Genomic DNA, 21741 nt, shown 5'->3' with positions numbered 1-21741 from the left:
GACTTGACCTAACAATGCCATACAATAGAAATAACATACAATAGGAAACAACTAACCCTAGTTTTGTGCTATGACTACTGAAGAAAAAAATCATTTAATTTATAGTTTCCACAGGTGTAAAATGGTGATCTATTTTTGGATTGTTTTAAAAGTTACAGTGTTCTTATATAAACCCTGGCACAAAATTTACCTGGAAAATTCTTTCTTCATTCAGTACTTATTGGTGATATTCCTTCATCTCTTCTTTCAAACTTTCTCAGAGCTCTTTCATTTTTGGTAGGCAGGACCAAAATTTCTTTTTTTTTTTTTTTTTTCATTTTTACTTTATTTTATTTTTTTATTTATTTATTTATTTTTTTTATTTTTTTTTTTAAACTTTACATAATTGTATTAGTTTTGCCAAATATCATAATGGATCCGCCACAGGTATACATGTGTTCCCCATCCCGAACCCTCCTCCCTCCTCCCTCCCCATACCATCCCTCTGGGCCGTCCAGTGCACCAGCCCCAAGCATCCAGCATCGTGCATCGAACCTGGACTGGCAACTCGTTTCCTACATGATATTTTACACGTTTCAATACTTTTTAACATTTCAAACATCCTAAACAGCAAATAAAACATACTGAATTAACAATACAAAAAAGATTTAAAATATATAATCTACATATAAACACAATGTAAGTGTATGTCTTCATTATATACAAGTAAAGTGAAGTGAAAGTCACATCCAACTCTTTGTGACCCCAAGGACTATACGGTCCATAATTCTCCAGGCCAGAATACTGGAGTGGGTAGTCGTTCCCTTCTCCAGGGGATCTTCCCAATCCAGGGATCAAACCTAGGTCTCCCACATTGCAGGCAGACTCTTAACTATCTGAGCCACAAGGAAAGCCCTAGAATAGTGGAGTGGGTAGCCTATCCCTTCTCCAGTGGATCTTCCCGACCTAGGAATTGAAATGCGGTGTCCAGCATTACAGGCAGATTCTTTACCAACTGAGCTATCAGGGAAGCATATATAATAGTTTATAATTTTGCTTATAGCTTTATTTTAGTATCATTTATGGTTCTAGTAGGGCTTCCCTGGTGGCTCAGTGGTAAAGAACCCACCTGCCAATGCAGGAGATATAGGTTCGATCCCTGGGTCATGAAGATCCCCTGGAGAAGGAAATGGTAACCCACTCTAATATTCTCACCTTGGAAATCCCACAGACAGAGGAGCCTAATAGTCTATAATCCATGAGGCACAAAAGAGTTGGATAAGATTTAGCAACAGCACGGTTCTAGCAATATGAGTTACATACTTTATAAGTTGCTTGCAGTATTTTTACTAGAAGTTAAAAGAATACCAAATCCAACTAGCCAAGGATCTAAATTATCCATCTACTGATTTTTGGCCAAAATACAGAATTAGGATTCTTTTCCTTTGGAGATTCAAACTGAAGACTCTCTTGACATCAGCCTGACATTTATTTTAATGTTTAAATTGATTAAAATGTATGGTGTAGGCACCCATATCCCAAACACAGAGAAGAAAGTCTAAAAATCAGTGAATCTTCAAAAGCAAGTATTTGTTAAATTGTTATTAATAATTACCTTTTGTTCAACAAGTTTTGCTTTTTGAAACCTAGTTTGAATCTCAAAATATACCTATCATCCATTCCCAATTTTGTTTTACCTTTATTTCAAAATCATTGCCCTAATATCATGATATGTTGACCTGTTCTGCTAGCACTATTAAAATTTTACCTCATTAGCATTTTATGATAATTAATAGTATTGAGGCAGGATATAGAAGAGCCCCAAGTTAAGCAGCCAGAATTAGTCCCCTGTGGACAGGTATCCCCAAAATAACAGGAGCGAGAGAGGAGCTTAGTCCTGCCCAGATAAGAGATAAAAGACCACATATTCCTCAAAGTCAAGGAGACCATCCTGACTACACATGTACAGAAAGACTCCTTGAAAGTCAAAAGAGAGGTGGCATCACTTCATAGTAAGTGATGTCAACCTACCCATAAGCCTCTGTGCTAGAATTCATCTTGGCTAAGAAATGAACACGCACACATAGAGGACTCAGAGTAATGCCAAATACGAACTCAGAACCAGGCAGAGCAAGAGGATTGGCCAAACGAAACCTGGGAGAAATGCCCCATAAAAGTGATTCAAACTACAATGAGGGTGTGACTCTCTGAGCCCATCCGGGTGCCCATCCACACACATCCTTTTTCCTCCTAATATATACTTTTCTTGTTTCTCTACTTTCTGTCTCCATGTGGAAATTTATTTCTACACAGCACATAGGCCAGGGCCTTGTCATTGACTACCAGTCCCTCTTGGCTTAGTGGCTAGGACCGAGTGCTCTCACTGCCGCGGCTTGACTTCAGTCTCTGGCTAGGAACCGAAATCCTGCTTCAAGCTGTTGCAGGTCAAGGTCACCGGACATCAGTATCATTTAAAAAACTCATCTCCTAAGAGATGAGGACTTTGTGTCTTATCAGTTTTCCTTTTTTGAAACATTTGACCAAGGAAACACTTTGATCTCAATATTTAAACTTTTTCGTTTTTTCTCACTGTGACAACCAAAGCAATTAACTTTGACTCCAGTATACTTTGTCTTAATTGATATTACCACTACTTAACTGAAACAATTGTTATTGCTTCTGAAATACTGATCCTGTTATACTCAGTTCCCAGTCATTCCTGGTTCCTGCCTATATCCTATGTTTTTTGTATCACAATTGCCTTCTGTAATCACAAGTACTATTACCTCTTTCTATCTGAGTATTATTAGTCAGGTAAGTAATGTTAGCTGTGTAACCAACAACCCTAAAATCTTGGATGATTAACAATATAAATGTTAACTGGTGGCTGTTGGCTTATGCCAAAGTATAAAATGGTCCCCCAAGTGTGGGAAGAAAAGGTTCTAATAAACCTTTGCTTTATAAAGGGTGCAGAATTTCAGAGAGCCTGTATAACTGACGCTTGGCTATTTCTAATATACAGCTTCAAATTCACATCCAGTCAACAGAACAAGGAAAGAACGAGATCATGGAGCAATTCTTAACTGTCTTTTGCCAGAAGTGACACATCATATCTGCTCACATTTCATTGGTGGCAACTAGTCTTACGACTCCACTTATAATCAAAAGAGCTAGAAAACAATTTATACTCAAGAAAAAGGAAAAGCCAAATAAACATCCGGCCAATCTCTGACACAAATTTCACATAAACATGAATCTTATAGACTCAAATTGTTCCAAATAATGATTGTTTTTATCATTATCATCTTAACACAAAAGCTGCCATGACATTTCCAGTGTAAGCTTTCACTTCTTCCTAAAAAAGATGTTGTCTGAAAAAAAATCCTTTTATTGTAGGCAATACAAATACATAAAAGAACCCTACTGATCTTTTCTATACTCAAGACAGGAAGTCAGCTAAGGTACCAATTCCTTTCAAATAGAAAAGAGTAGTAAAATCCAATATAAAGACACTAGGGCTGGAAAGGGGCCAGTTTCTGGGTGAGTTTTAGCAGCAACATAATGGAAAATGTATATGTAAGATTATAAATTGAAATTTATTTTTTAAATTTAATATAATGTTATATTATTAACATATTATGTCACTGTGCTTTTTTCAATATAGAAATGGGGTTTTATTGACAAAACTAGGAATTTCTACAACTTTGACTGTAGTTACTTTGTACTTCAGGTAAAACCTCTCCAGGCTCAGTTGGGAGCCAAATCAAAGTATTTCCAGGTGAACGATGCTTTGGGTCCAGTTATTTCTGAAATACACCTTTCTACTTATGACTATAATTTGAAAATTGGTCTGACTTCAATAGCTAATAGGCAAACTGTGTCAAAATTTCCTTATAAGATAAATGGTAAATTGTACTAAAGACACACTACATTCTCTTATAAGGAGAACTCAGCTTACCATGCTATCACAAATCGTTATAAAAATCTTAAAACTTTATGTAACTAAATTTCAGGTTTCCAATTCCCTTCACACTTTGAGCGGAAAAGCATCATCATTTATTTTTATTACTGACTCCTGAAATTCTAAGTTATTTTGCGTATTTCATTTGCTGGGCCTTTTCTGTTGCAAAATTCATTCATATGCAGAATTACCCATGATATTCTGAAGAAAACAGGATGTCATTCTCTAAATGAAACACTTGGAAGGAGGGTTATTTCTATTTCAAGCCTCCAGTTTATTTTATTTTGCTGATGGAGCCAAGATCTGCAAGAACAGTCCCACATTCTCATGCTGATTCTAAGTGCAAAAGTCTACATCATGACCTTTGTATCAACAGACACAATATATCTTTAAAAATAGAGTATTCCAGCTGTATGTGCCAGGGCCCTAGTGGCTTCAAACCTAAACAGATAACATCACTACAGAAAAGCTTCAATCTTGAGGAGAATGGGTTTCGTACAGTTGAATGAGAATTTTTGTGGTTTTTTTTGGTTTTTGTTTTTTTAAAGCAAACGCTGAGCTTAAAATACATTGCCAGAGTACCAGCATCCAAAACAGAGTGAAAATGTATGCCTCAACTTAAGCAGTTTTTGTCTGTCACTCATTTCATGGTTTATAATCATTCTCAAGTGAATATTATCAAGAAGGTGCTTTTATCTCCATCTCCCTTGGGTACCCTTCTGTACCTCCATGAATGACCCTCAGAGGAGCTTTAGAGGGAGACTGCATTTGCTATTCACATTTGATTGTGCAAGTTCCTGCTGCTGCTGCTAAGTCGCTTCAGTCGTGTCTGACTCTGTGAGACCCCATAGACGGCAGCCCACCAGGCTCCCCCGTCCCTGAGATTCTCCAGGCAAGAACACTGGAGTGGGTTGCCACTTCCTTCTCCAATGCATGAAAGTGAAAAGTGAAAGTGAAGTCGCTCCCTGGGATGGGGTCAAATCAGTGATTTAGGAGCCTTCGTCTCTGCTGCTCATGCTTTCTCCCTCTTCTAGGACCACAGAAGACGATAAACAGCCACTAGCACGTTTAGAGCAAGCTATATGATGTCAAAATAATCAAATAGCTGATATTTTTTAGGATATATATTGTCACTGATTCATATGTCCTTGGAGGCCAACATAATTATTGTAAAGGAGAAGGAAGTTTTGAAATTGAGAATGTGGTCAATGCGGGCCAGGGTGCCCTTAAAGTACCTAGCAGTTTGGATGTTTTTCTCAAGGTGGGTAAATAGATATCCAATGCAATATCAATTAACACTGTATATAACATTGTAGAGTTTTCTACGGTTGACATCACATTTAATAAATGAACCTTCTAAGTTTGATGGTATAAGTATTATGTATACTTCTCAGCTGAAGAAAGATTTGGAGAATTTATTAATACGTGATTTATTCCATCTCCAAGTTAGTATGTGCTAGAATCAGCATTTTATAAAACTGATCCTTTGATTCCAAATCTTATCCATGCTTATTGTACTACATTAGTGATTTTGTTTCAGATTATATTCTGCAATGATATGGATCTCTATAAAGGAATTTTAAGGATCACTCACCATAAGGGGAAAGCAGAGAATCCAAGCCAGTGGGGCTGCCAGCAGCATCTTTTCTTGCTTCAATCAAAGCAACCCTGTTTCTATTGCTTAAATTGGTATTTGATGTTAAGATTACATTTGAAATTTTTTAAAAACATAATTCCAATAAGTAAACAACACAAACAAGTTTCCAATACGAAACATTGTATATGTCATGTACAAAGACTGCTAAAAGTGATTCCTTACATTAAAAGTTCATATATCAAGCTTACCTCCAACTCAAGACTTCTGACTTCAGATTGTGAGATGGATGGAGTGCTGGCTACACCAAGATGGCAGCTCAAGCTTTACCTAGAGAAATAGGAACTATAAGGTTAGAATATTTTTGAAAGGCTACCAAATTTATGTATTTATTATCTCTGCTCATCTTATGTAAAGATCAAGTTGTATGTGTTTTAAATTATTAGATTTAGCAAGTGTCCTTGGCACCTAGGACACCAGTTTTTCTATGAGAAAGGTGACTTATCCTTCTATGACAGGATCCTGAATCCAGGCCACAGCTGACTGAATTAAGGTTAACCTCTAATTCAAGTTGGGCCAATTTCATTATCTTCCACAAAAACAAACAAAAAACACATAACTACAGGTAGGTATCTCAAGCTAAAGGTGAATCATATTAATCGTGTAGCTACAAAAACTACAAAACGTTCCAAGTTTCTTCTCAAACTTTTCTTTAATATTTCCTCTAATTCCTTGACAATTTTTTGTATTGGGGTATAGCCAATTAACAATGTTGTGATAGCTTCAGGTGAACAGGGAAGGGACTCAACAATACATATACATGTATCCACTCTCCCCTACACCTCCCTCACATTCAGGCCACCATATAACATTGAGCAGATTTCCATGTGATATACAGTAGGACTCTGTTGATTATCCATTTTAAATATAGCAGAGTTTTCATGCCCATCCCAAACTCCCTAACTATCCCATCTTTGGCATTTATTTTATTGTTTAAGGTAGTTCAAGCTTTTGTACATTTCATGCAAAGATAGGCTCAATAAAGGACAGAACTGGTATGGATCTAACAGAAGCAGAAGATATTAAGAGGTCGCAAGAATACACAGAAGAACTATACAAAAAGACCCAGATAATCATGATGGTGTGATCACTCACCTAGAGCCAGACATCCTGGAATGTGAAGTCAAGTGGGTCTTAAGAAGCATCACTACAAACAAAGCTAGTGGAGGTGATTGAATTCAAGTTGAGCTATTCCAAATCCTGAAAGATGATGCTGTGAAAGTGCTGCACTCAATATGCCAGCAAATTTGGAAAACTCAGCAGTGGCCACAGGACTGGAAAAGGTCAGTTTTCATTCCAGTCTCAAAGAAAGGCAATGCCAAAGAATGCTCAAGCTACCTCACACACTAGTAAAGTAAGGCTCAAAATTCCCCAAGCCAGGCTTCAACAACACGTGAACCATGAACTTCCGGATGTTCAAACTAGTTTTAGAGGAACCAGAGATCAAATTGCCAACATCCATTGGATCATCAAAAAAAGTAAGAGAGTTCCAGAAAAAACATTTATTTCTGCTTTATTGACTATGCCAAAGCCTTTGACTATGTGGATCACAATAAACTGTGGAAAATTCTGAAAGAGATGGGGATACCAGACCACCTGACCTGCCTCTTGAGAAATCTGTATGCAAGTCAGGAAGCAACAGTTAGATCTGGATGTGGAACAACAGACTGGTTCCAAATTGGGTAAGGAGTATGTCAAGGCTGAATCTTGTCACCCTGCTTATTTAATTTATATGCAGAGTACATTATGAGAAACACTGGGCTAGATGAAGGGTGGTGTCATCTGCATATCTGAGGTTATTGATATTTCTCCCAGCAATTTTGATTCCAGCTTGTGCTTCATCCAGCCCAACACTTCTCATGATGTACTCTGCATATAAGTTAAATAAGCACGGTGACAATATACAGCCTTGACGTACTCCTTTTCCAAAATTATCTCTCTGTAAAGCTTACTAAATAAAATCACAATTAAGTGACAAGGATTTTAGGATATTTCAATTCAGTTTCTCTTTTATTAATTTCTACTTCTAATCCATAAATCCATTTCTGTATTTTAAGACCCTTCAGTTTTTATGGTTATTACTCTAAAACATTTGAAAACAGACTACTTAATTTTATAATCTTGTCTCAGATATGATCATGACTGCATATGGGTTTTTATCTGAGTACATACTCTAAGACTTTTCCTAAATGATCAAATGAAGTAAAATCCCTATTTTACACCACACTCTATTAGCAGAAACGTAGACTCTACAAAATGAGTGGCCATATATAAAGGAAGATTTTACTGAAGTTTAAACTTCTGAAATTGTATTGTATTTTGCAGTGTATTGTTTTATTAACCTGGGGAAAGAGGACACCTTGCAAATCTTTTAGCACCCATCATTATTGAATTAAACAGACTATTTGAAAAATAAAATCCTCATGGTAAACTGCTGAATTGGACCATTCTGAAAGCCTTCTAATCATTTTTATGGTTTGTTCTTAATAGTTGTACATTACTGCCTTATGTTCCCTTGGTTCATGTACCTATCAATTCATAATTGATTACAATAACCTCTCGCCTGTCCTCCATATCTCTGGCTCTTTTCTTTATTGTCACCCCAAACCCAATTCGACCTATACCAAACTTATAAATTAATCCTCATAAACACTGCATTCTCTTCCCAGCTTGTTAAAATGAGATCAAAGTACTTTTTAAAAAATTAATTTTAACACTTTTGGGAGACATTCAAAGATCTCCAAGTTGATACTAGCTTGCTCAATAGAAACTACTTTTATGGAGCCAAGCATTAATAATGTATTTTCTCTAATCTTTATAGTACACTTGGTTATTCCAGTTTTACAACTGAAGACTGAGGCCTAGAGAATGTAACTGATTTTCCAAAGTGATATAGCTAGTAAGTAGAGTCATCTGTTCTTGGACCCAAGTGTGTCTGAATTTCATAAAATATTTCATTAAAAATAACTTCCAATTTCACATAAATTTGGAAAATAATCTATAAGATATCCATCTTTCAAAATCAAAGTTTTTATTAGTACATTCACATGCCTCTTTTCATGGTTTCACTAGGGATTTTTTCCTTTGATGGTCCACAGCTGTGCTTCAATATCTCCTCTTTCCACTGCAATGGGTATATGCACTACTCAGGTTTTTAAATAGAGTACTACACACCGTGGTTACTTCAACACTAGCAAATGACCTAGGCATGGCCAATTCAAATCTTTTCTAGGCATTAGAAAAGTTACATTTACAGAGACATTTTTAAATGTTTATGGGTGCTAAGGTCACTTCAGTCGTGTCCAACTCCATGTGACCATACAGACTGTAGCCTGCCAGGCTCCTCTGTCCATGGGATTCTCTAGGCAAAAATACTGAAGTGGATCACCATGCACTCCTCTAGGGGATCTTCTTGACCCAGGGATCAAACCCTCATCTCTGACATCTCCTTCATTGGTAGGTGGGTAATTTACCACTAGCACCACCTGGGAAGCCCCTTAAATGTGTACTGCTGCTGCTGCTAAGTCGCTTCAGTCCTGTCCGACTCTGTGCCGTCCCCAGATGGCAGCCCACCAGGCTCCCCCGTCCCTGGGATCCTCCAGGCAAGAATATTGGAGTGGGTTGCCATTTCCTTCTCCAATGAATGAAAGTGAACAGTGAAAGTGAAGTCACTCTGTTGTTTCCAACTCCTAGCGACCCCATGGACTGCAGCCTACCAGGCTCCTCTCCAGTACTTTGCCAGGCAAGAGTATTGGAGTGGGTTGCCATTGCCTTCTCCTAAATGTGTACAGAACAAAGCAAATAAAGCCAAAGTAAGTAAGTAAGTAGAAAGTAAGTAATGGAAACCTCTAGGTCCAAATATGTGTAAAGTAAACTTGACCTTTGAATTTCACAGACAGAAATGACAATGAATTTTTTTTTTGGACTAAGAAAATTTGAATTGAGGTTCTATACTTGCAATCAAAATAGTCCTGACATAAACTGTAAGATTTATATACCGTCCAATGTACTTTGGCAAAAACTGCACAGTCCATACTAAAAAATAACACTTTTAATTTTCTTCATAACATTGTAGACTTCAATAAGCATTTTTTTTCTGGACTGTGTGGTTTCATTTCTCTGATGTGATACATGTTTAACTCTCAAGAAGCTGCTAGGTTTTTTCTTTGTATCATTATATTTGCCCATAAGTTTGATTCATATTAATATTCAGCTAGTTACTACAACCTAATCTTAGATTCTCAAGAAGCTTAGCCCCTGGATGGGATTCTTGATCCAGTAACTAAGATATTCTCAGATGAAACATTTAAGGAGATGAGAAAGACAGGAGAGAGGAAGAAGCCTACAATATGTACATGCAGATGAAATCCACCTTCAGCCTAATCTGATGAGGAATTCTAAGCAGAGGAACATCCACAGGGCCATCTTATCCTGAAGCAAGTTGTCTCCTACACTTTAAGGGGAATTCTAGGGAGAGGAGTTTACCTTCAACTGTTAGTAGCCAACTCTCACAGGACCTGGGAGATGGGTGATCTCAGATCAGGAAAGGAGATCTTAGCAAGGCAACTGCAGTCTACCACAACCACCAACTGCCTCCTAAACTGCACAGTATAATCTAGAAAGAACTCAAGTGTTACAGTCAGACTGAATTTTTTTAAGTTAAATCCAGTTCTTGAATTTCTGGGTTAACTTGAACAAGTTAGCTCTCATCTACTGGCCTAGGAAACTCCCTTTGTCATGACTTCGCTGTTCTTGTTCAGTCCCTAAATCTTGTCCAAATCTTTGCAACCCCATTGACTGCAGCATGCCAGGCTTCTCTGTCCTTCACTATCTCCAGGAGTTCGCTCAAACTCATGTCCATTGAGTCAATGATGCCATCCAACCATCTTATCCTCTGTTGTCATCTTCTCCTCCTGCCCTGAATCTTTCCCAGCATCAAGGTCTTTTCCAATGAGTCAGCTCTTTGCATCAGGTGGCCAAAGTATTGGAGCTTCAAGCATCAATCCTTCCAGTGAATATTCAGGACTGATTTCCTTTAGGATTGACTGGCTTGATCTCCTTGCAGTCCAAGGGACTCTCAAGACTTATCCAGTACCACAATTAGAAAGCATCCATTCTTCAGTGATCAGCATTCTTTATGGTCCAACTCTTACATCCATACATGACTACTGGAAAAACCATAGCTTTGACTATATGAACCTTTGTCAGCAAACTGATGCCTCTGCCTTTTAATATGCTATCTAGGTTTGTCATAGCCTTCCTTCCAAAGGGCAAGCATCTTTTAATTTCATGCTGCAGTTATAATCTGCAGTGATTCTGGAGACCAAGAAAATAAAATCTGTCACTGCTTCCACTTTTTCTCCTTCTATTTGTCATGAAACGATGAGATCAGATGCCATGATCTTAGTTTCTTGAATGTTGAGTTTTAAGCCAGCTTTTTCACTCTCCTCTTTCACTTTCATCAAGAGGCTCTTTAGTTTCTCTTCACTTCCTGCCATTAGCATGGTATCAAAGTTGTCATAACTAGAAGTAATGTATTTGAACCTTTTTCATATGATAGGTGCTCAACAGCTAGTAATTGTTAATATGTACATTTGAAAGCAAGCACTTGGTGCCTTTTTCTAATCTCTACCAATTCAGAGAACATTTGATATATACAAATAATTTTAAATAATTTAAAATTTTTGTTATAACTTCTCGCCCCCAAAAAGGTCAGGTGAGGTCATATACATAAGAAATGTCAAACTACCTTACAATCTTCATTCTTACACTCTGTCCTAACTCAAACCACAAGCAGCTTCCCCTAAAGTTGTAGTCATTCTTTCTTCTACAATACTCCAAGCTACCTCCCAGAAATGGCCTTACTTGGCCATTTTGAATTTTTCCTTTTGTATTAGTTTACAAGGTCTACCATAACAGATTCCCACAAGCTGTGTGGCTTAAAATGTATTCTCTCACAATTCTGGAGTCTGGAAATCTGATATAAGACGGCTGTCTTCTATATTTCTTCTCATGGTCTTCCCTGTGAGATGTCTGTATCCTCATCTCCTCTTATTAGGACACCATTCATGTCAGATTAGGGACCACCCTTCTTATCTCGTTTTAACTTAATTACCTTCTTAAAGTCCCTATCTCCAAATAGGGTCACATTCTGAGGTACCAGTGTTAGGACTTCAACATCTGAATGGGGGAGGGTACATGAGTTCAGCCTTAACACATTCACTTGTTTGTAGCTAATATTTACCAGACACACCGTTCTTTCCAGTGTAAATCCTACTGGCCTTTCTGGCTTCCTGACACTGCTTGTTGCTCTTCAAGGTATGTGTCCAGTAACTACTCTGGCAAAGTACTCTATTGAGTACTTTTCGGGCAGGTAAGAGTAATATGAATGGTCATGAATTAACATTTCTATCACATTTTATTTAAAAAATTAGTTAGAAACATATCTTACCATCAAACATATCATTGAGATTCATTATTGATAATAATAATGTTACAGCAGGCAGTGGTCATCTTACCAGAGATGTGAGGGCAAGTTGAAAGAACACTTACTTTGTGAACCTGAGATTATTAGTTGAAGATAATACGACGACTTCACTTTCTCCTCAGTCAAGGTTTTGGTTTTATTTAATTTCAAATTCAGAGTAGAACATAGACTGAACTCTTAGAGAGATGGTATTTACTTTATAAATGTAGAGCTCTTGCAAACAGATATGGTTACTAGAAAGAAAATTACTAGATCAAGATTCTGTTTGCCTGTACATCACACATATCACATCACAGTTTTAGAGAGCTTAGTGTTGTGTTTGCCTCTAACTGCTGTCTGAACACAGTGTCAGGGCTGGACAAACACAGGTCGAGGAGAAGATGGCTGACATTTTTGTAGTAGAGAGTCAGCTGGTGGGCTGCCTACCAGGCAAAAGGAGTCACTTGTCTACTGAGAATCATGTATCCCCCAACTCAGAGGACTGGAAATCACAGTTGAAATAGCCTTAGGTTCAAAGTCAAGAGCCAGATAATGAGGTGATGGGAGGTATAGGCTATAACCTTACAAATTATTTAAAACAGAAAGAGAGAAACTTAAGACCAGTTAAGATTTTTATTTAACTCTCAGTTCTATAAAGAACATATTCATCATATTTTCTTATTATTTAATAAATAATTTTCCAAGATCTGCCTGATTACTGATAAATAACCCAAAGCTTTCCATTCCTTTCTTTTGTTCCAGTATGAATTTTTAAAAATGAGCTCAACAGCTCAGAACCTTCAGAGTCATCATTAACTTACCAGTCTTTATTTATTAATGTTCCTTCCTGACATCTTGTGCTCCCTTCTATCTCAAGTATTTGTAAAATTCTATTCTCTTCAAACCCTTTGGCTACCATGAATTATTTCTGCCTTTTCCTTGTACTGAAGACACAAATAATGTAACATATCTTTAAGTTTCTTTTTTTCCTTTCTCCTATTTTGAATATCAGCTTTTATTAAAACAGAACCACAATCAGATTTTTATAAGATACTAATGCCTAATAGTGCAATTTGTGATAATATATTTTCAGACAACCTGGAAATATGTAAACATAAGACCTATGTAATTTATGATGGATATATCTGTATATATTTATACATAATGGTACATTCACATGTTGGTGACATTATATACTAATACTAGCAATATGCTAGTAATATTTGACAAAGTATTTTAAGACAGATCCTAAGTCAATTTTAAAGTATATTTTCTGTAGGAATTAATCACAGAATATAGGAACTAATCATTATATTTAGTTGGCAACTAAATGTAACATGCCATTCTGAAAGAATATAGAAAAAGGACATTAGAGAAAAACTAGTGAAATCTGAGTAAGTACAGAATTTAGTTAACAGAAATGTACAGTGTCAATTCCTTAGTAGTGACAACCATACCACAGTAACATAAGTTGTAAACAATAAGAACTGGGCAAGGGATAAATGGGAACTTCTGCATTACATTTGCTACTTTTCTGTAAGTCTAGTTATCTTAAAAATTTTTATTAAAAAAGAAAAATATACATATATTTTCTGGAGTGGTGGTGTGTGCCACCTAGATTCCCCTTCTAGCCTAAAGCACACCTTCCTCCAGTTGCTGGGTGGGTTGGCTACTGTCAGGTCTTAGCTGATTCCATCTCAGGTAATTGTTCTCAGCTGAGAAGAATATACTTGTCCAAGTTCCTATCTCCTCCTGAAGGTCAGTGTGCAGCCAACACCTGGTTGATCCTGGGATATTAATAGCTGGTGCCCTTACTTTGAGTTACAGCAAACTAAAATACTGTTCCTTCAGCCTAGAGCTCCCCAAGGATAGACTGAGACCTATGGGTTTACATCACAGTTCAGTTCTTCTCTATTTAATCTTGTTTTCCTTTACTCTTCCACAGATGTTGACCCTGAGGGTAGTCCCTTATAAATTTTTAGCATAAAAATTTTTGCTTCATAATCTATTTTGCAGGCAAACCACCATAAAACTGTTGTTACCAGGAGTGCTCCAAGGAAGCAGGCTCTAAAACAGAATGTTAAAATTGGATCACCCAACAACCAGGTACACAGTGCTATCCCCATCGGTTGCAGGCAGTTGAAATGCAACTGTTAAGCTTTGTCAATAGTTACTGTCTTTTTTTGGTGAGATAAGACATATACACTGGCAGCTATAATATTTAAGTTCCTTGGAAGAGCAAGTTATAAGAACAATCCTACCTTGACAACTCTTACTGGAGGAAGACATTAAAAAGTAGGTGACTAATCACTGAATCAAAGTGGGTGTGCAAGGCAGAAGTCCTCTTTGGTAGCATAAAAAGACTCATTTCCTATAACCAGAGACCAGTAAAGGTAAGGAAGAAACCCACGGCTTAATTATGAAAGGTAGTAGAGTTCCTAGGGAGGAGAGGAAAAAGAAATCTAAAAAATTAGACCAACAATTCAATGTAATTCAATATAAGTAGCAAAGTTCAGGAACAGTTAACTCTTAGCCCCAACTACACACCCCACGTTTGCTATACGGAGCATGCTTGGGACAGATGGAGTAAAACTTGGCTTGAGGAGAGTCCACTGAACTCTGTCTGGACCTGCCAAAGTGGCCCACTCCTTACTGTTAGAGGGTAGAGCTACTAAAGCTACAGCAGAAGCTCTGGTTTTCAAGACAATATGTGTACTCTTTCACACTTCCCCTCATGGCCAACCACTATTACCAAAGCTATGTCACAACATGCTTGGGGATTGGGGAAGTACTGGGCATTCTCCTAAGAAACAAGGTATTATGCTTTGGCAGGGATCTCAGGAAACAGTATTACACATACTGCTCTTGAAGCATGGAGAAAGTAATGGTCCACCCTAAGTTAAACAGAAATACCTGTGGTAGACACTGAAAGGATCAAAACGCTCGGAAACAGGCATGTTAGAGTACACACGCTGTGTAAGGCTGGAAGATCCACTAGTGATGCAAGAACTTGAAGAACCAGAACGGTACAGAATGCACTAGTGAGGCGACACAAGCAAGGCTATAAACCACAGAGGTTGTTGACACTTGTAACAGGCACAATTGTAATACGTCATAGAAATAAGCTCACTGATAGTAACATGGATTGTTCACTCCCTCTCCCTCATACCAGAGACCAGATGGAAGTATTGAACCAGTGAAGCAAACAGAATTACCATTGTCTTAATAAGAGATGAAGTTGGCGTAAAAGCCAAGAAAGCTGATTGCAAAGAGGTATGGATATAGTTAATATTCAGTGTCCCTAGGATCAAAGTTGGACAGGCAATGAGGTCATTGTTCAGTTTATATAATAGATGGGGAAAGAAGGGGAGAGTGGAGAGGGAGGTGGAGGTTGAGGAGATAGAGGGTCCAGATACCCATGGCATTTAGATAGATACCCATGGCATTTAGCACTGTTGCACTCATGGGGGTAGAGTGCAGTCTCTATCACCAGGTGACAGAGGAGGGAAAGTAGTAAGCTTTGTTCAAAAGCTATGATTAAACCATAATCAAAGCTATGGCTTTTCCAATAGTCATGTATGGGTGTGCGAGTTGGAGCATAAAGAAAGCTGAGCACCGAAGAATTGATGTTTTTGAACTGTGATGTTGGAGAAGACTCTTGAAGAGTCCCTTGTACTGCAAGGAAATCAAACCAATCATTCCTCAAGGAAATCAGTCTTGAATATTCATTGGAAGGACTGAAGTTCCAATATTTTGGCCACCTGATGCAAAGAATTGACTCTTTGGAAAAGACCTGATGTTGGGAAAGATTGAAGGCAAGGAGGAGAAGGAGATGACAGAGGATGAGATAGTAGAATGGCATCACTGACTCGGTGGATATAAGTTTGAGTAAGCTCTGGGAGTTGGTGATGGACAGGGAAGCCTGGCGTGCTGCAGTCCACGGAGTCACAAAGAGTCAGACACAACTGAGCTACTGAACTGAACCGAGGTGGGTTCCACATGTGGAAAGTGCTCATGTGCTCAGTTGTGTCTGACTCTTTGTGACCCTGTGGACTGTAGCCCATCAGCCTCCTTTGTCCATGGAATTTTCCAGGCAAGCATACTGGAGTGGTTGCCATTTCCTTCTCCAGGGGATCTTTCCAATTCAGGGATTGATCCAGTATCTCTTGTATCTCCTGTACTGTCAGGCAGATTCTTTTACCACTAGCATCATCTAGGAAGCCCCCCAAAACAGAAGGGTTTTATTTGTTTTTGGTGTGTCGCAAGACCACAGGGCATGTGGGATCTTAGTTCCCTGACCAGGACTAGAAACGAAGCCCCTTGCACTGGAAGGCAGAATTTTAATTACTGGCCCACCTGGGAAGTCCCCGCAAGAGGAGGCAGGCTAAAATGATCTGCTGCTGTACTTCTGCCCTACCCAAGACAGCAGTAAGGGGACCTCTCCTATTGAATAAAGCTTCAGGCAGTATGCTTAGTTGTCATCTTGTGAGGGGACCCAAGATTAAAACACTTAAGACACGCAGTAACAAAAGACGGGTTTTTGGACCATGCCTAGAAAGAGAAAAACCTGAAGGCCAGGGATAAGGAGGTGCCAGGATTAAGCATGTGGAAGGCACCAAAGAAGCGGGAAGAAAGAGTGAGGTTCTTTATATTTCTTATTAACCCCTACCAGAGAGTATCCACTACAAAAGGGGCACTCAACAACCAAGGGGACAGAATTACTTGATCCGTTATTCTGACATGATCACCAACCCGTGACATTGTCTACCCCACGGCAGGCATGTTAAGTTCACAAAAGACTCATGGTGGTAAAAATATGCATGGCTCCAACCGCCTAAGTTCCTGCTCAGCAAAGCTTATGTAGCCACTACAGTTGCTAAACGTCCAACTTTTAGCCAGAAACATCAACCCTATGTACTAATGTGGCATCCTACCTAAAGGAGAAGAATCCGCAGCTTGATGTTATCAAACCAGGTTCCTCTGGCTCCAGCACGGCAAGCCAGCCGAAATGCCAAGACATCGAGGTTTGCTGCAAAGCGCAAGTTTACTCGCAAGGCAATCAAGCCAGAAGACTGGAAAACAAGTCTCAGTTGGAGAAAGGTGCCACGCGATTGTCTTTCTGGGCAGGCGTAACTAAGCTAAAGGTGGGGCTTTTGAAAGGTCAACAAGCACCGACACTTGCGCATGCCCAGTTGAAGAGCCGGTGGTCCTATCCTGTCTTAAGCAGTTCAGCTGAAACTAAACGCAACTGATTTGAAGTTTCTAGAAAACAACTCAGGCGCACATCTTATTATTTAGCCTACCTGCTCTTTGAAAGACGTAAGTCTTCAAAGATGTTTGATTAGTAAAGGCAGGTGAAATGGATTTAACCCATGGTTTCAGTGCCACGTTAATTACACTCAACTCCTTCCACCCCGAAAAAGCCAACAGTTAATTTTGGACAGAAAGAATACGTATCTAGGCATACATTTGCCTTTTTCATACCACTATTTTAAAAAGTAAAAAACTATTTAATCCGCTAATAGACCCAGCATGACACTGCCTCGGACTTGGACTAAGGAACCATTTCATGGCAAAGGGGTGCCATAGTACACACATGACCACTGAATTCCCTGGTCTTATCAGATATCAAGGCCTCCCAGCAGTTCCTGACCTGCTGTGTCCTCAGAGGGTGAAATATGTATATATATCCAGCAGCCATGCATGGGACAGATTAAAAAAACAAAAAACTATAACCTCAAGCACTTACATTATTATTTTAAGAAGGATTAAGTGAATTCTCAATGTTGAAAACCTAGAAAGAAGAGGGGCTTCCCAGGTGCCACTAGTGGTACAGAACCTGGCTGCCAATGCAGGAGACATGAGAGGTGGGTTTGATCCCTAGGTCAGGAAGATCCCCTGGAGTAGGGCTTGGCAATCCACTCCAGTATTCTTGCCCAGAGAATCCCATGGACAGAGGAGCCTGCCTGGCTACAGTTCCTAAGGTTGCAATGAGTGGGAATCAACTGAAGCAACTTAGCAGCAGCAGAAAGAGTGATGTTTTTCAACCTTGAACTCTTTAACTTAACCATTTGTCTGTTCACCTTGCATCACTAGCTTTCCATATTTGCATGGAAATCAAAGGACTGAACAAAGAGAAGACAGCACCAAAACAGCACGTACACACCACATAAGACACTTACCATCCTAAACTGGATTTTCTTACTTGAAACACATTGTTGCTTAATCAAACCTGGACTTGTCTTAGAGAGACAGCACTGTGCATCTGTGAGATGGGAACCCATGACTCTAGGTTGACCCAGGAATCGAGAATCTTAAGAATATCAAAGTCAAAGAATACAAATGTTTTCACATGAGCTCTTCACAAACCAAGAAGTCCTTCAATAAGGAAAATCTGGCTTCCAGCAACCTGAATAGCTTGTTTACCATATATGGGTTGATCATTGACTAGCCAATCAACTTCTGCCAAGTTTGAACTTCCCCTAACTCCTTAAATTTTATCCCAACCTTGGATGGAGGAGACAGGGTTGATGATCCCTGCCTCCTGTCTCTTTTTGTCTATCAACCTCACAATAAAGCTATCACTTTTCTCAAAAGCAAGTCCCATAGTATTGGCTTCTAAGGGCTTCAGGGAGCAAGCCTTTGCTAGGAATCCACAGCAGGAAATAGTCTCTTAGGAATAGGTGACTAAGGTTGCATGTTAGAGCCTTATTTATACACAACAATGTTCATATTTGTTTCAATATTGACAAACTGGAGTCAGCCTAAACATCCATCAATAGGGAATTAGTTATATAGGATATGGTATATTTACATGATGGATGTATTCTAAATGTAAACGGCAGTCATTTCAAATTTTTTTTTTCTATTGACTGATTTCCCCAGATTATAGTTACTAGTAGCACCTAGCCTAGAACACAGGACGTTTACTGTCTAATCCAACGAGCTATTGCCCATACAGTATTTGTCTTGATCTCCTTATATAGAACACGCTAGCACCATTGGAGAAGGCAATGGCACCCCACTCCAGTACTCTTGCCTGGAAAACCCCATGGATGGAGGAGCCTGGTGGGCTGCAGTCCATGGGGTCGCGAAGAGTCAGACACAACTGAAGCGACGCAGCAGCAGCAGCAGCAGCACCATCACTCTCCCATCCACAATCCATTACCTGTTCTTCCAAATTATTTACTTTAGGTTGAAAGATGTAATCAAGTCCTGATGTATGTGCCTATAATTCACAAATGTTTAATATATGCCATTGTTAAGAATAAATACATTTTATCTTGCTTTTAAAATATATAATGGCATAATTATCACTTATAACATTTTGTAGAAAATCAGAATAAACATAAAATGTAGCATAGTCTGATTTATAAACATTGGGTATTAACCATAATGGGCTTCCCATTATGGCTCAGTGGTAGAGAATCTGTCTGTGATGCAGGAGACCTGGGTTCAATTCCTGGGTTGGGAAGATCCCCTGGAGAAGGAAATGGTTACCCACTCTAGTATTCTTGCCTGGAGAAGTCCATGGACAGAGGAGCCTTTCAGGCTACAGTTTATGGGGTTGCAAAGAGTCAGACACGACTGAGCAACTAAGATTTTCACTTTCATTAACCATAATATGATAAAACTTGGTGTGTACATTTGTTGGGTACACCCCACAGGCTTTGTAGGGCCCAGCATCAAAACAAGTATCAAGACGGATGGAAGAGTCTGGATTCAGCAAGAGACATCTGTGACTTAATGAATAGGGGACCTTACATATCTGAAGCAGGGTCCTGGAACGACACTCCACTGTATGCAGCAGATGACGGGCAGGATATGGTGTCTGACTTTGCTTGAGGTGGGTGGAGATTACCCGTTACAGGGGAATTGCTTTCAAGTGGGCGCATCAATGGGTTTCCCAGGTGGCGCTAGTGGTAAAGAACCTGCCAGCCAATGCAGGAGACACAAGAGACGCAGGTTTGATCTCTGGGTTGGGAAGATCCCCTGTAGGATGGCATGGCAACCTGCTCCAGTATTCTTGCCTGGGGAATCCCATGAAGAGAGAAGCCTGGCTAGCTACAGTTCACAAGGTCACAAAGAGTCAGATGCGACTGAAGGGACTTAGCACTCAGGCACTCATGCACTCACACAGGGGCTCATCAGTTGCCAGGGAAACCAGTAGAGGGACATGCCCGCCCATTACCTCCCCTTGATAAGAACAATCACCAGCTAGGGCCCGGGGCAACTACGCAGGATGGTCAGTCCTGTGCTCAGGGTTTAGGTGAAGCAGGCACTCCTCTGCCAGGGGATGTACTGAGGACAGGAGAACAGTCATCCTGAGTGGCCTGACCATACATTATTTCCTTCTTATACTTTTCCATATTTTTCAAATAATTTTACAATTTTATAATCTGAAAATAAGAGCTACATTAAGACAAAATAAAGAAAAGTAAGCAAGAAAGAATGCAAAAAATAAAAAAGTTAAATGATATAAAGCGCTATCCCAAATCTCTTGTGTACCTGATTTGAAACATTTTAGAGGTTTTTAGAAATAGTTTTTCTTTGTTGAGCATATTTCAAAATCTCTAAGTGAATTGAAGTAAATAACATTTAGCCTAAATGAATGCTAGCAACGTTGTTCTCCAGGGAACAAAATTTGCTTGAAGAAAGGCAGGGTCCATTAGGATTTAGAAAGAACACACAAGTTAGTACACTAGGCCAAACAGAGGCAGAAATTGCTTCTAAGGCCTGCTATTGCCTCCTTCAATCTCACTCCTCCTGGTTCTTTGTTAATTTACCCATGAAGTGGATATGAATATTTGTCTTTCTCAACACTCTTTCTCAATTAACAAGAATTAAAAGTCTACCTTGATATATATATAGATATAGATATAGATATATGAAAGAAAGGACTTACATCAGGCAATTTATTACTTAGAAAGCCACTTTAGTTAACACCTTTCTGTGTTCTACCCAAGTGATACAGCTACATTAAAGACAAAGCCATTCCCTCCAAATTTAAACAGTTGGCATAAATAAATAATAAATCTATAACGCATTGGACTTGATGTGTGATAATTATGTGCCTTCTCTTTTCATGCAGCCATATCAAAGAGCCCAGTCATTCCCTGTTTTACCTCACCATTTACATGCAGTAAATTACTTCAATTTCTTTGCTCATTTATATAGTTAACAAATCTTGATATACTAATAAATACTGTCTGTTACCTGAATTGGAGAAGGAAATGGCAACCCACTCCAGTGTTCTTGCCTGGAGAATCCCAGGGAGGGCGGAGCCTGGTAGGCTGCTGTCTATGGGGTCGCACAGAGTTGGACACGACTGAAGCGACATAGCAGCAGCAGTTACCTGAATAGCCACATTAAAGCTCAAAATGGCTTTGAAATTGCTACCTATATTAAAACAAGCCATACAATCAGAAGGCAAGGGAGTGGTTGTTTAATGTCTAAAATATTTCATCATATTTTAAATGAGTATATGCCCAACAGAAAGCCATTAGCACACTCAAAACAGGCTATACTTTAAGGACTGTTTATAGAGGGGTTATTTACAAAGCGTGGGAATTGGGAAAGCAAGGCTAGTTCAGTAAACTGGTTAGTAGTAAGCTTGGAGATCAGAGGGAGGAAAAGACTAGTAACTAGAATCTGGGAGGAAAGTGTCCTACAGAATCAATA

The 21741-nt window shown here is 39.0% G+C and overlaps 1 long non-coding RNA gene across 14 annotated transcripts in view; it reads right to left on the bottom strand.

Moving 5' to 3' along the window:
• Positions 1 to 17304, bottom strand: part of LOC147373929 (uncharacterized) — a 165477-nt gene extending 148173 nt beyond the window's left edge. For 4 of the 14 annotated variants that reach the window (XR_015162237.1, XR_015162235.1, XR_015162234.1 and 1 more), the window contains exons 1-2: positions 16995 to 17285; positions 5786 to 5864 (exon numbers count right to left, since the gene is read on the bottom strand). This is a non-coding gene — a long non-coding RNA (uncharacterized LOC147373929). Of the gene's footprint in view, positions 1 to 5534; positions 5621 to 5785; positions 5865 to 16994 lie in introns of all 14 variants that reach the window. The other 10 variants (XR_015162232.1, XR_015162230.1, XR_015162225.1 and 7 more) reach the window with 8 other exon arrangements.
• Positions 17305 to 21741: the final 4437 nt, after the last annotated feature.

This window comes from Bos grunniens, chromosome 4, assembly GCF_055505025.1.
Source record: "Bos grunniens cultivar Pamir isolate PY7600 chromosome 4, Bosgru_T2T1.0, whole genome shotgun sequence".
Lineage (NCBI taxonomy): Eukaryota > Metazoa > Chordata > Mammalia > Artiodactyla > Bovidae > Bos > Bos grunniens.
Note: the sequence above shows the minus strand (reverse complement) of the source record. Positions and strands in the feature narration are given on the sequence as shown.